General features: G+C 45.0%; 1 protein-coding gene across 7 annotated transcripts in view; it reads right to left on the bottom strand.

Moving 5' to 3' along the window:
- The window catches only part of MED24 (mediator complex subunit 24), a 154,632-nt gene that overhangs the window by 33,068 nt on the left and 107,018 nt on the right, over positions 1-14,546 (bottom strand). For all 7 annotated transcript variants that reach the window (XM_053259100.1, XM_053259098.1, XM_053259097.1 and 4 more), the window contains one exon: positions 1,829-1,871. The gene's annotated coding sequence lies outside the window, so the exon portion shown is untranslated. The remainder of the gene's footprint in view (positions 1-1,828; positions 1,872-14,546) is intronic.

Here is a 14,546-nt window from a genome sequence, read left to right as displayed (position 1 = left end):
CGAGACTTTCCAGCATGCATGCTACGAGACAAGAGGACAGGGAGTTTGATGGTGGAAGTGATGGACAATCCTCAGTACCAGAAGAACAAACAGCTCCTATGCCAGAGAACCCGACTTAGGAGAAGTGTGCATAACAGGAGGAGACCACCTAAAAATCTTCAAGACTGTGTTACTAAATTTTAAATTAATTCAATTTTTGTTATAAAGGGGAGGAATGTGTTGTATTCTATCTAGTTCAGGGCTGCTCAGCTTTGGCCCTCCTGCAGATGTTGGCCTACAACTCCCATAACCCCTGGCTATTGGCTACTGTGGCAGGGGATTGTGGGAGTTGTAGTCCAAAATCAGCCGGGGGCCTAAGCTGAGCAGGCCTGATTAGTTTTTTGTTGTTTGGATGTTGGTCCCAGTGGGACATTGTAGGGGGTGGGGCTTGAGCCGGAAAAGGAAAGAGGAAGGGAAGGAGGAGAAAAGTGAGTTATTGCTGAACAAACCTTATGTTAAATCTATCTAGTTTTCTTTGTGTATATGAGAGAAGCAGCTATAAAACACCAACTTAAATCACATTAATTTAAGTGGGACTTAGTCATGACTAACCTAGTCTGGATACTGCCCAAAATGTTTAATGGAATTACATTCTATTATTATATCTATTTTGAATTAAATGATATCAAAAAAATTAATAGAAAAACATTAAAACATTTGAATATAATTCAAGCAATGGCCTATGAATTTCTAGATATTCACATTCAATACTGTAAATATCAGCAAATTTGGGTTACAACAGTTAATTAATGCCTTGGCTTGACTAATTAATTGAATTAATCTTTATTATGAGCCCAGTCAGCTATTGAGATCATCTGGGGAGGTCTATCTGCACTGCAGTTGCCACCAGCTCATCTGGTGGCTACGCAGAGACAGGCCTTCTTCTCTGTTGCCACCCCAAAATTCTGGAATACCTCTCTGCTGAAATAAAGAGTCTCCCCATCAGTGGCATAGAGAGGACACTGGTGGCTCCTGTCCAGGCTGCCGCTGCTGGCTCAATTTTTAAGAGGTTTTGGCCAGCGACTGTTTTTGGGAGATTTCAGCTGGCTCTGGACTCCCAACCTGGCTGGCAATGCCTCTCCCTGCCTTTGCAAGCAGGGAGAAGCCATCCCAGGAACCATGCTGAGAGCCCAGCGCTTGCTGGATTTTACTTCCATACGTGGTGCGTGGCCCCATTTGCTAACATTGCCACACACCCTGCATCTGACCTCAGACGCAGGAGCATGGGGGGAGCACCAGGCACAGCCCCTGGGGCATGGTGGCTTGGGTTCTTTGAACCCATTTGCACAGTGGATGCTATGCCCCTGCTCCCCATCTCTGACAGCTTTCAAAAAGTCTCTCAAGACACATTTATTCATCCAAGCTTTTAATTTGAATTTGTTTTTAAACAGTTTTAATTTTATGTTTTATTTGTTATATAAGTTTAGGGCAGTATACAAATATACCAAAGAAATAAATAAAGCTCTCTTGATGAATTAAAAAGATGCCAGCAGTTAGAAAGGATTTTAAGGCATGGTATGTTTCCCAGACTATGGGAAACACTTATATCAGGAAGCAGCAATATAGGAAAATGCTGAAAGGCATCATCTCATACTGCGCGGGAGATGGCAATGGGAAACCCCTCCTGCATTCTACCAAAGAAAACCACAGGGCTCTGTGGGTGCCAGAAGTCGACATCAACTCCACGGTACACTTTACCTTTACCTAATACAAATACAAAAACTGTGGATGGAAGATGCCAAATTAAAAGAAGCATCCTCCCACTTCACCCCCACACAGGAAGGGATACCTCTTCTAAACGTCATCTGCTTGGCACACACAGGAATCCTCATCTGAAAACAAAAAAAGCATGCTTCTTTCATCAAAATAATTATGTTTACACAAATGCAGATGCATTTAGATATAACTGATTCATGACTCAGTTAAACGTTATACAATTAATTGACAAAGATTTTAATTGGGTGATCTTTCGAGTGGCTTTCGGTATAATAGACTTCGTAGAGGTGGCCCTGCTCACAGGCCTGGCTAACTTTTAAAGCAAATCAAGCATGCACCCTAGAAAATGGACCAGTATCCTCTGAATTGTGCTATGGTTCCTTGGATTCCTCAGGAATCCCGAGGCAAGGGTTTGCTGATGGTAGAAACTGCCCTAACGGTAAGGGGTTTCAGGAACAGGCTTCTACAGGGCAGCTGAGTTTCCACTGAACAGAGATTAATGGAGATCTGTGATTTAGCTGCAGCTGCGGGGGTGGGGGGAGTTGTATGTTAAAAATGTGGTTATAACACCTGTATATTTATACAAAATCCTAGAGAGAGCACTTCTTCACTTTGTGAGACAGGATCACGTGCCTCAAAATGTCCCACAGAGAAAGTGTGTTCTTCATTCCTCTGCTTCTGCACGATGGGGGGCATAAATCTTACCTGCAATGAGTCTCCTGAACTTCAGGCGACAATTGGAGCTCACAGGGACTGCAAGCAACTACACCGCCCTGCCAGTTGTCCTTGCTCCTCACCCCAGCCTGCACAGTTCTTGCTGTGCAGGAATGAACTCACCTTTAGGATATAAATCCCAATTAATCCCTTTACCAGGCATTGTGCTTATCCCTTTTATGTTTCCTTTTCTTTTTATGTAAAATATGCTGTTCCATTTTCATCTGCTGGGAATTGCTCTTAGATTGTTTCCTCCTTCCCCTTGGAGGCATGATTTCAAACATGCTGAGAATTTCCCAGCCAACTCTAGCTGTAAATCACTCTTTGCCAGTGGGCACTGTGCCCACCTGTGGCCTTCTGGTGAACCCTCTGTGATAACAGGAGCCGTCTACAGAAGCCTTGCCTCCCTCTGCTTGGAGAGAAGTTGACTGGCAGGTGGCAGGCAATGATAATAGTAATTATTTAACAATGACAAGATGTCAACATGGTTTGGGAAATTTATCTCCACCACATCTGATCAATATCCAGTGTGTAATGCAAAATGTGTTTTTAAATTATGGTGATGATAATTATTTCACAACTGTTTCTAAGGCCTAGTTCTCACTGAGGTGATAAACCTGTATCTGTAAAGTACCACTTCAGACTAGAGATGTAGCAGAAATTCCCCGGGTTCTGTGACAGAGATTGACACCAACGGTGAGAGAAAACAGATTTCTTTATTTGCCAGCAAATGATCCCAGCGGAATAATTTCCAAAGGCTGAGACCCTGATTACACTGCGGGCTCACCTTTTATACACATAACAATTTACATACAGTGGATACAATTCTCATTAGTAAGCATCATCATCTTACAATTATTACCAATCAGACAATTTCCCCTACTAACTATAACTATGCATCTTCCCCCTCCTTCTTTCTGCATATTGCTAAAACTATTTTCACTCCCTACAGATGTGGCCTTGAGCAAGTGCTGGCCAGCAGTTTGTTATCTACAGATAGCAAGGGGGCCTCCTGTCTACAAGAGTTATTATGCTGTTAGCAAGTTGCAATTAGAGCCGCTTGGTTTATGCAGACTTTCTTTAACCATTTCTTGACCATAAAACTGAGTCTGCCTCAGAGGTAAGTGGACTGGAACATAGGAAGCTGCCATTTACTGAGTCAGACCATTGGTCCATCTAGTCCAGTATAGTCTACACTGACTGGCAGGGGCTCTTCAAGATTCCAGGCAGGAGTCTTTGCCAAGGAGTGACCTTGGGACCTTCTGCATGCAAAGCAGATAATCTACCACTGAACTATGGTCCCATCCCCTAAGGGGAATATCTTACAGCAGACAGCACTCATACACTGCCTCAGCACACCCATCCAAATGCAAACCAGGGCAGATGCTGCTTAGCAGAGGGGGCTATTCATTCTCACCACCTCATGACCAGCTCTCCTCCCCTAAACACTGGAACATAGGACTGAATGCTCCTCCAAGCTTATATGTGTGTGTGTGTCTGTCTCTGTCAGTGTCAGTCAGTCAGACACACAAACACACAGACCCCTCCCCCCTCTCTCCAAGCCCCTCCATCACACCTCTATTTTCTTTCACCAAGTTCTCCTCTCTCCAAGACTTACCATCCAACTCCCCTTTCCCTCTCTCTCAGCCCCTCCCTGCCACAGGGAAAACAGATCTAATAACAGCCAGTGACCTCTCCCAAGCTGAGAGCTTCCTCCAACCCCTTCCCACCTCCCCACTCCATTTCCTGTTTTGCTTTTATTGGCTGGAACAGCCTGCTCATCAAGCTGCTCCAGCCAGTCTGATTGTTAGGGGGCACCAGCCTGGCCTTACCCCACACAAAGGCAGTAAAAATGGGTGAAAAAACATACAGTTCCTTTAGCTTCCGGTGTTGTATTTTCAACCTGATTTTTACTTCCTAGTGTGGGTGATGCCAGGTGTCACCCACTAGGGATTAAAAGCTGGAGCAGCTTTATTAGCAGCTGCTTCAGCTAGGAAGTTACAGGGACAGAAAGGAAGAACTGGAGAAAACTCCTTGTTTTAGAGAGATTGCTGGCAAGTATGATATTCTGCTGGTGGGTGGGGTTTTTTTGGGGGGGGGTATACCCCCTGTCCTTACCTGCCAGCCACCCTTGGAGAATAGCCACACCATTTTTAATCTCTCTCTCTGCTTTTGTTTTTTCTCCCATTAATATCTCCCTAGTTTCATCTCCCACAAAGCAGCCCCTCTTTTGCTCCCTTCTAGTACTGCAGCAAAACTCTTCTGGAACACAACAGTTTTGATGTCAAAATCCCTTATTCTGTTAATGTCCTTTTTTTTTTTTGGTACAAGCCACCATTTTTTGACTGGCTCCACCTCCCCAAGCTATTTCTTGCTGGTAGTTTCCAAAGTTCCCAGAGCCAAAAAAAAGTAGCTCCTGAAAGCCTTCTGTTTGCCTACCCCTGGAATAGGTTGTACTATATCACTTCAGGCTAAAAATATTATCCTGTATTAGAACAACAACAAAACACCACCTCTCTGCAAGTGGGGAAAATAGCATGCTTCTAGCATATTAGGGAGAGAGGTTGTAGCCCAGTTTCCCTTTTGCTGTGTCAGATTTCTACTTCTATTTTCCAGAGCTAGATAGAAACCTATGCATTCAGTACACCTGTATTTGATTTAATTGCTTACCTACTGTCTGAAGTAGAACAGTCCACTCTGGGTCATGCTGTTGACCCGGCCGAATTCATAGGCAGAGAGATCCACGGGCTGGAAGGGTGCCAGAAAAAGCTAACCTAATTCTGTCATTGTTCTTCAAGCAAGTTCATGTTGGAGATGCAGCTCCTGATGGCATCAACGTGTAGCACCAGCAGTCCTATTGACTACTACGCAGGGCTGTCCCTAGGGGTGTGTTGTGCTGGCAGCAGATCAGCATGTGTGGGGCCTCCTTAACGTTTCATATCCTTACAGAATCATACTGACTGATGACATACTGTGTAAATAGTGTGAGTGAGTGAGGTTTTTGGACATGTTCAAGCAACTTGGACATTGTGCATTTGTAAGGTGAGGGGAATAATAACAGCACAACATGTGCTTCACGGTTCTCACTCAGACCTTATGGATTGCAAGCCAACTTGAGCATAGTGCATTTATACATATTATAGATAGATAGATCCAGAAGTGTTTGTAATTTTCTGCCATGAAACAAGCCACTTACAGGACTTTGTGTTTTAAAAATATATTTAAAAATCAACAATTTGTCCAATCCACTTTAAATATACATAGTCCTCCCACCTTGCCCTACATCTGTGCTCAATACCAAAGCCCTGTGCCAAGTCATTCCAGGTGATCTAAAGGCTGGGGCAGAAAGGGGAGTATCTTGCCATTGTTTTATGAAGGCAAAGGGCAATACATATGGAGGTGGGATGATCTAAGTGGGGGCTTCAGTTCCAGACATTTTTGTAATTTTCTGCCATGAAACAAGCCACATAGGATTTTTTTGGATGTGTTTTATTTTATATATATTTTTAAAGATATTAAAAATCAACAAATTGAAATTGATTGGGCAAACTAAATATGGAATTAAACATTCACTCTGTTCCCCCACCCCACCACCTTTTAAAATCTCTTTTCCATTCTGGTGCTTTTAGAGAACTTGGTGCTGGCTTCTCCGTAGCCTGCACTGCTTTCAGAGTATCCCAGTTGTCTGCCCCTTCTTACCTCAAGCATAATTCTGTATCACTGAGTTACACAGGTTATATTCTTGTGGAATTGCCCTCCATGGGATGTTGGAAGTGAAGGACTTTGCTCTGTTTCATGTCTCAATTACAGAGGGGAACAGACTAGTGAGTCAGAGGGCTAGAGAGGTCAAGACATTGGTCGTTCCTTCTCTACTGCTCTGACACTATCCCTTTGGTATGTAGATTGCTATTCTTAGGGACTTCCTGCCTGCCTGCCTGGCCACTTCCTCTTCCTTCTCTTTACTTTCTTCTCCCTTGGAACATGCAAGCTCCTCTCTTCCTGCACCATGTGTGCAGAGATGCATCCATGTACATCCAGCTAGCATGCTAGATTAGAGATCCTATCTCTCCACTTTATTATCTAGAATGGAGTTCACTAATAAATACTCCTATATTGATTTGAAACTATGAACTGGCTCCAAGTTATTGTACTCTCAGCATACACTCATGCCTGGGCAGACTCCTCTGTGTTTTGCCTCTCTGCACTCTGCTGTATTAGAAAAGTATCTCTTACCAGAGAGAATTCCAAACAGTAAAAGGCTCAGTTTCATCCCAAGAACACTGTGATCAGAAGGATCGTTCCTAGCCATAGGACCTTCTATTTGCAAAGCAGGTACTCTGCCACTGAGTTACAGCCCTGTCCTTAATTAGGCAATGAAGATACAGTATGTGGATGCATTCTCAAGATTTTCAGTGCCTGTTTAAAATCACAGGGAAGACTCTATTCTGCATTCATGACTTGTGGGTCTAGACTCAAGGGCTGCTGCTTATTCCATCCAGATCCATCAATACAGATCATGAGTCTGCTGCCAAGTTTTTTCCAGGGGATAGATGATCTCAGTTCCCCTTATCTGTCTCGCCATACATTGGCAGAGGTCTTCGCAAAGGGAATATGGTATGGACCGAGACATTATTGTCATTAAAACTGGCTTAAGAACCTTGTCTAGGTTCTAAGGCAAGGGTCTCAAACAGTAGCCCTCCTGCAGATTTTGGCCTACAACTCGCATCATCCCTGGCTCCTGGCTATTGTGACTGGGGGGGATGGCAGGAGTTCTAGCCCAAGCAACAGCCAGGGGGCTACAACTTGAGACCCCTGTTCTGCCTTTACCTTGGCTCTGCTCCTTACCATGCACATGTCAGGAATGAATGACAGGCAGGGCCAACTCAACCTAACAGGCAGCTGCACAGGGTGGCACAGTGCTACGGACTCCTGTATAATTGGGAAATCCTTACAGGAAAGTATATTCATCATAAACTGAGCCAGACAGTTGGGACAACAGGATGTGAGGCAGGGCAATTGTGTTGCCTCACTGGTTTTCCTGCTTGCAGCCCCTTTGCCCTGCTCCAGAACAATGGATGGAGTGAAATGGTCCATTCCAAGAATTAGTCTAATATACATCTAGGTATAGTTTGTGCAGTACCCCCCCCAAAAAGTGTGCATTGGAAACTAAGTGTTTGTGCCAAGCCTATGGAGTTTAATAAGGAAGTAGGTTAGGAACATAGGAAACTGCCATATAGTGAGTCAGACCGTTGGTCTATCTAGCTCAGTATTGTCTTCACAGACTGGCAGCAGCTTCTCCAAGGTTGCAGGCAGGAATCTCTCTCAGCCTTGGCAAAGTACTGTATGCTTTGGTAGTTTGTTGGTTCCAAAAAAATAATAATCTTGTCCTATGAAAAAATCTTGTCCTATCTTGGAGAAGCAAGGGAGGTTGTTTCTTAATGAGAAAAAAGACATGGAAAATAAAGATGAAAAGGGTTGCATGACTGTCCACATCCCAGGGGCATAGCGGGCCTGTCAGTGGCCCAGACTGCCACTCGTCCATGCTAGCCACTCCCTCTGCATTGGTGTCAGACCGATGCAGAGGGCGTGGCCAGCTCCAGGAATGGGGGATACATGGTCCCTCACCCGCTGCTTCATTTGCCAGCTGGAGGCTTTCTTTCTGTCCCTTGCACTTTGTGCTCCCAGCAGGCAGGACTTTGTCCCAGCTGGATGCGGGGGGGGGTGCCCCAGGAGAAGGCCAAGGGGTCATCAAGGTGGCCTCCAGACCCTGGTGGCCCAGGGACATACCCCTGTGTTGTCCAGTGGTGGCTATGCCACTGTCACAGCCTTATACAAAAAAGTATCAGAGCCTTCTGACTCTCTCCCAGTCTTTGCAAGGCACCTCCATTTTCCTTATTTCCGACCTGTTTTCCCCTTCTTACCTTCCTTCCCTTGTTTTTTCCCTTCTTCTGTTCATTCTGATTTTGGCTTCCATCTTCCTTCTTTCCTTTATCTTATAAAATCCTGAAGTAAGGGGCTGCTTATGGAAGGGGGAGAGCTGTACCCACCACCTGTGCAGTACAAAACTAGTGATACTTGGAGTAAGCCTTGATCCATTCGCTTCTAGGGATTGGAAGAAAGGGAATCTTCCTTTCCCCCTCCATCTGCGACTGCCACCCTTGAATACAACAAAATTCAGGGAGAGGAAGGAAAGCACAAACATGATCTTTCCCCAAGGCAGTAATGTGGTTTAAGTCGCCCCTGGTGATAGCATGGGAGGGCATGGATTTTAGGGCCAGCCCTGCTACCATTAAGTGGGGGAAGCAGCAGCAGCCCAGCAGCCCACCCAGCAATCCTTCTATGGATGGTGGACTGCAGAGGAAAGAAAGCAGAATGACACTATGCTTATTTCCTGCTTCCCTTCATAACAAAATAAACCAACCCACACGAGGGAGATGTGTGAAGAAAGCTGGGGGTTGGGGATGATTTTGGTGAGGGAAATGGAGGTGCCTGGCAAAGAATGGGAGAGTATCGGAGCAGGCTCTAATAAACATTTTGTATAAGGTGGTGACAGTGGTGTGGCCACTATTGACAAAGGGGGGCAAGGGACAAATGTCCCTGAGCCACTGGGGTTTGGGGGCCACCTTGGTGCCCCCTCAGACTTCCCCCAAGGCACTTCCACGCACCCACCCCACTGCACAGCTGGCGAACAAAGTGTTTGCCAGCCAGGAGTGCGAGGCATAAAAGAGAAAGCATCCAGCTGCACACGAAGCACCACCTACTAGCTTAAAAAAAGGGGGTGCCATTTGTTGCTCTGCTTCAGGCAGCAAAATGCCGTGTGCTTCCTGCATGGAATCAGTGTTGGGACATAAAAGAGCAATAATCAGGGACCCTTTCTAGCTGATTCCTGTGCTAGAAGAGTTGTGCTGTACCAATATCCCATTTGCAAATGTATACGTTGGTAGTTCTTGCTTTATCTTACTAAGTTTTAAAGACTAAACATATCCATATTCTTGAACACCAATGACAGCAGAGAGGGCAAAGTAATTATACAGTAGGCTCGTAGACACAGCCACCGAGAAGGTAGGAAAAGCACCCAGCCTGGATAGGAGAGCGAGACATGCTCCCGATCAGTGTTTGCAGACATCATGGTAGGAGACAGGGAACAGGATCGGGTGTCGGGTGGTAGCTGGATTGGACGGCTCTTCCTCCTACCTTGTAAAATGCTGGGTATGATGCAGCGAGGAAATAACTTGACTGGCAAGCCAGAGGTTGCTGGTTCGAATCCCTGCTGGTATATTTCCCAGACTATGGGAAACACTTATAGTGGGAGATCTTCCCACATGTACTATCTTCCCACATAGTCTGGGAAACACTTCCCAGACTATGGGGAACACCTATATCGGGCAGCAGTGATATAGGAAGATGCTGAAAGGCATCATCTCATACTGCATGGGAGGAGGCAATGGTAAACTCCTCCTGTATTCTACCAAAGACAACCACAGGGCTCTGTGATCACCAGGAGTTGACACCAACTCGACAGCACAACTTTACCTTTAGGGCAGGCCTGCTCAACTTTGGCCCCACCAGCTGTTTTTGTACTACAACTCCCATAATCCCCAGCCACAGTGGCCAATAGCCAGGGATTAGAGGAGTTGTAGGCCAACATCTGCAGGAGGGCCAAAGTTGAGCAGCCCTGGGATAGGGCATGCTTGACCTCCCCAGCTACCTCATTATTATTATTACATTTATATCCCGCTCTTCCTCCAAGGAGCCCAGAGTGGTGTACTACATCCTTGAGTTTCTCTTTCACAACAACCCTGTGAAGTAGGTTAGGCTGAGAGAGAAGTAACTGGCCCAGAGTCACCCAGCTAGGTTAATGGCTGAATGGGGATTTGAACTCGGGTCTCCCCGGTCCTAGTCCAGCACTCTAACCACCACACCATGCTGGCTCTCCTTGAACACGATCCTTCTTCCCTCCTCCAACCTTGATATTTGGCAGTTATGTGTTTGCAGTCAGGAGCACACCTAGCACTCCCAAAGGCGCAGGGGAGGGCATAGGTGGCCCATCTTCTCATGGGAAGCCTCCCCCATGGGAGTAGCTCACCCCCTACCCTGGTGGTGGCACGCTTGATGGCGACAACGGCATGTGGTGGCCTTACCCCAGCGACTGTGTGCTTCTGCCCCATGGGGCCCTCTTGGAGAAGGGAAGCAGTGGTGGGCTGGAGGAATGTGTTGCTAGGCATGGCGCTGTGGGTTAAAAGTTCTGTGGGTGGGTCAGCCAGCCAGCCAGCCCTGGAGGCAGGGTCCTGTGGGTTCTTGGAACCCATGTGCCCTATTACAGCTCTGCCCAATGATCACTCCTATCCAGACTTCTCCTACCCTGCCGGCAATTGGGTGAGCGAGCCTAGTATAGATCAGGAGTGGCCAACCTGAGGGCCTCCAGCTCTAGTTGGACTACAGTTCCCATCATCCCCAGCCACAGTAGAGGAACATAGGAAGCTGCCATATACTGGGTCAGACCATTGGTCCATCTAGCTCAGTATTGTCTACCCAGACTGGCAGCGGTTTCTCCAAGGTTACAGGCAGGAGTCGCTCTCAGCCCTATCCTGGAGATGCCAGGGAGGGGACCTGGAACCTTCTGCTCTTCTCAGAGCAGCTCCCTCCATCCCCTGAGGGGAATATCTTGCAGTGCTCACACGTCAGGTCTCCCATCCATATGCAACCAGGGCAGACCCTGCTTAGCTAAGGGGACAAGTCATGCTTGCTACCACAAGGCCTCTACAGAGTATAGGTGGTGAGTACAGATGGTGGCTGACATGATGAGCAACCCTAATGGCAGTGGTGGGACTTGATGCTGTGCACCCAGAAGCAATGGTGCCTCGGTAGAGAACTGGCAATTGTGCTAGCAGCGTTACCACAGGTTTTCCTGTTTGTGACCAATGGGCATAAATAACAAGAAAGCTGCAGACATAGCCACTAGTTCTCTACTGGTGGCGCAGTGGTAAAAGCTGCCGCCCTGTAACCAGAGGGTTACAAGTTCGATCCTGACCAGGGGCTCAAGGTTGACTCAGCCTTCCATCCTTTTGGGTTGACTCAGCCTTCCATCCTTCCGAGGTCGGTAAAATGAGTACCCAGAATGTTGGGGGCAATATGCTAAATCATTGTAAACTGCTTAGAGAGCTCCGGCTCTGGCTATAGAGCTCCGGCTATAGAGCGGTATATAAATGTAAGTGCTATTGCTATTGCTACAGTAGTGCTGCTGCTTCCAGGTCCACTGCAAGTCCCACCATTACTTTTAGAATTGTGCACCATGTTGGCTGTTGATTGGAAAAAGTTAATCCATACAATCCATACAATCCCCATGTTCAACATGCAGATTTCTGAAGTATTTCAGTCTGTCCCAAAAGAAAGCATTACATTTCCCCCCCACCCCTCCCAGGCATTCACACTTCAACTTCATCCTAAAAGTTGCTCAACTTTTGTTCTATTCGTAAAGCTCTCCAGATTTCCACAAACAGTTCTGTTGCTCAATCGTCTTTAAGAACAGGAAGGATTTCCTGAGATCCATCAGCATCAGACTGCTTTGCTGCAGTTTCTTCAGCTTGTTGCCTCCTAGCCTTCTCCAGATGGCCCTTAAAGATATCGGTGCTTTCTTTTTTTACTGATCTGGCTTTTTTGAAATCACCCTTTGCATTAGAAATCTTGTAGTGATTCGCAGTTTTGCAAAGGGCTCTGCAATATTTCTTGTGTTTGCCCTTCGCAGCAGTCTTATGATCTCTACTATTATTTAAAAGTGAGCAAAGTGGAACTCAGGAATATTGAATGGCCAAGGCCACACTGTGAGAGCCCTTGGTAGGGATTTGAGTACAGGATGCCCATGTACACTAGTGTGTGGTGTACATTGCCCACTGAACCATTAGGGTTTAACATTTTTTAAAAAGTAATGAACATTATACAAGTCAAAGCATATTAGGATTACCGTTAGGGTGTCAAACTGAACCTGGATCCAAAAACCAAATCAGAGAGCTCTTTTTAGTTAGCCACTGTTGAACCTGAACGCAAAATCTCTTAGTTGCCTTGAACCCAAATCAGGATCAAACTCCTAAACGCCATGTTGTGGAAACTAGTTCACAATAAGTGGTTCAACTTAAAAAAAAAAAACCCACTCTGATTGCAATGTATCATCTTTTATTCCCCCCCCCGCTTTTTAATCCTACATGTTTTGTCTGTAAAATCATTTTTAAATAACTAAAAACAGTTTTAAAAAACTAATGAATAGCATCCAGCCGCGAGTTAGTCATAACTAAGACCCACTGAAATTAATAGGATTTGTGCTAGTGATGACCAGCTGTGGTTCTCCTATGAGGCAAAGTCAGCAGCCTGAGGCATGGAGTGGTGAATGTGGGCATTGCCCCGCCTGCCTGCTGCCAGGGCCTCTGCCTCCTCTCCAGGCCTGTAACCAGCCTCAAAAATTGGGTGGTGGCGGGGAGAGATTGCAGAAGTCAGGCGAGGCAGGTTATAAAATGTTCAGTGAAAACTGTCAGTGAGGCTGGGGAGGAAAGTTGATTTTTGGTGTGCCAGGTAGTTACTCACCATGCCGCCAGCTGGCTATGGGCCTGCTGTCTCATAGATTCCAGTGGTCCTTAGTTATTACTAACAGTACTCTGGATGATCTCCAATACTCTTTTCTCACATTAAATAGCCATCACTATATCCATGTTATAGAGTTAGTTATTACACCGCAAGCAAAAGTGCAGCAGAGATTGTATCTATTCATGCTTGAAGTTGGGAACTGATTCCCAAACCACTTTTTAAAGTTAGTATCTGAAACGGAACTGGAGAGTTAAAAAAATATATTGACAAACCTGAACCAGAACAGAGTCCAAATTGTTAATGGTTTGACTCCCTGATAACAATCAAGAAGAAAGATGGCTATTTCTGCTTGAAGATTGTCTTCTGAAACACTGAACTTCCTGTCAGCAAATCTATATTTGAATGTGTCTGGAGGTACTTTGATCTTTTCCCCCCAAACCACCTTCTCCTCATTATTTTAAACTGGTCAAAGACATTTCAAAAGAGTAGAGAAAACTGGAGGAGCAGGAGATACGAGTCTCTCTCCAAAAAAAACCCCAGACAAACCCTACACACTTTCAGTATACTTTCTTCCTTGCTCCCAGCTTTCTCAATCAGCAGTAATTGTCAAATGGCTAAATAACTGCCAAATGCCAAATCTTTCCTTATATCAGGGAAATTCACAAGTGTATTTACATAGGTGATAAGACAAGGTACAGTAGATTGTGTTTGTTCTAGATATATTTATAGACTATGATATTCACTAGTCATTCAGTAGCTGCAGGTTTAAGTAATTAAAAGAATATCAGTGTCAGAGGAATTGTGAATGACTTGATAGGTGCTTGTAAGATGTGAGGTTATTGTATAAATGTCCATTGTGGGTTATTACTCTGTTTTGTCTGGGTCATAAGGACAAAATGTAGTTGGAGTTATATTATGTGCTGTATGTTAAGATTAAAACAATCTTAAAAATTATAAATCTTTACTTCTAAAATATTCAACTTTATGGCCTGTCAGCAAATTAATTTTTTAATTTTGGCTAGTGGTGCTTTAATAATCTGACCTTTCTTTTTAAAAAATTACCTACTCCTGCTTATTATGACTAACTGAAGGCAGATCAAAATAAGTTTTGGGCAGTATAGAGAAAGGTTTGGGGATAATAATAATAATAATATACAATTTTATTACATAAAAGAGAAAAAAGGAAATGGGGGAACATACCAACAGGGGGAAAAAGTAAGACCTACATTTCTAAAATATGTCGAAAAATATTTTCTATGCAGAAAATACATAGAAATGTGCATATTTCCCCCTTCTCAGTTAGTAATAATTGTCAAATTGCAAAATAATTACAAAAAATGACACGCTTCTAATTAGATCATGGGAATTCCCAGAACAAGTCCAGCGCCCTATAACTACCCCTAATGGCTAAGGAGATTCACTTCACAGTGGCCACTGGGCTGGTGTGCTCTACTCCAGCTTGTACAGACAAGTTGACATCATCTAGGCAAAGGGAGAAAAAG

Source organism: Hemicordylus capensis, chromosome 6 (genome assembly GCF_027244095.1).
Source record: "Hemicordylus capensis ecotype Gifberg chromosome 6, rHemCap1.1.pri, whole genome shotgun sequence".
Classification (NCBI taxonomy): domain Eukaryota; kingdom Metazoa; phylum Chordata; class Lepidosauria; order Squamata; family Cordylidae; genus Hemicordylus; species Hemicordylus capensis.
Note: the sequence above shows the minus strand (reverse complement) of the source record. Positions and strands in the feature narration are given on the sequence as shown.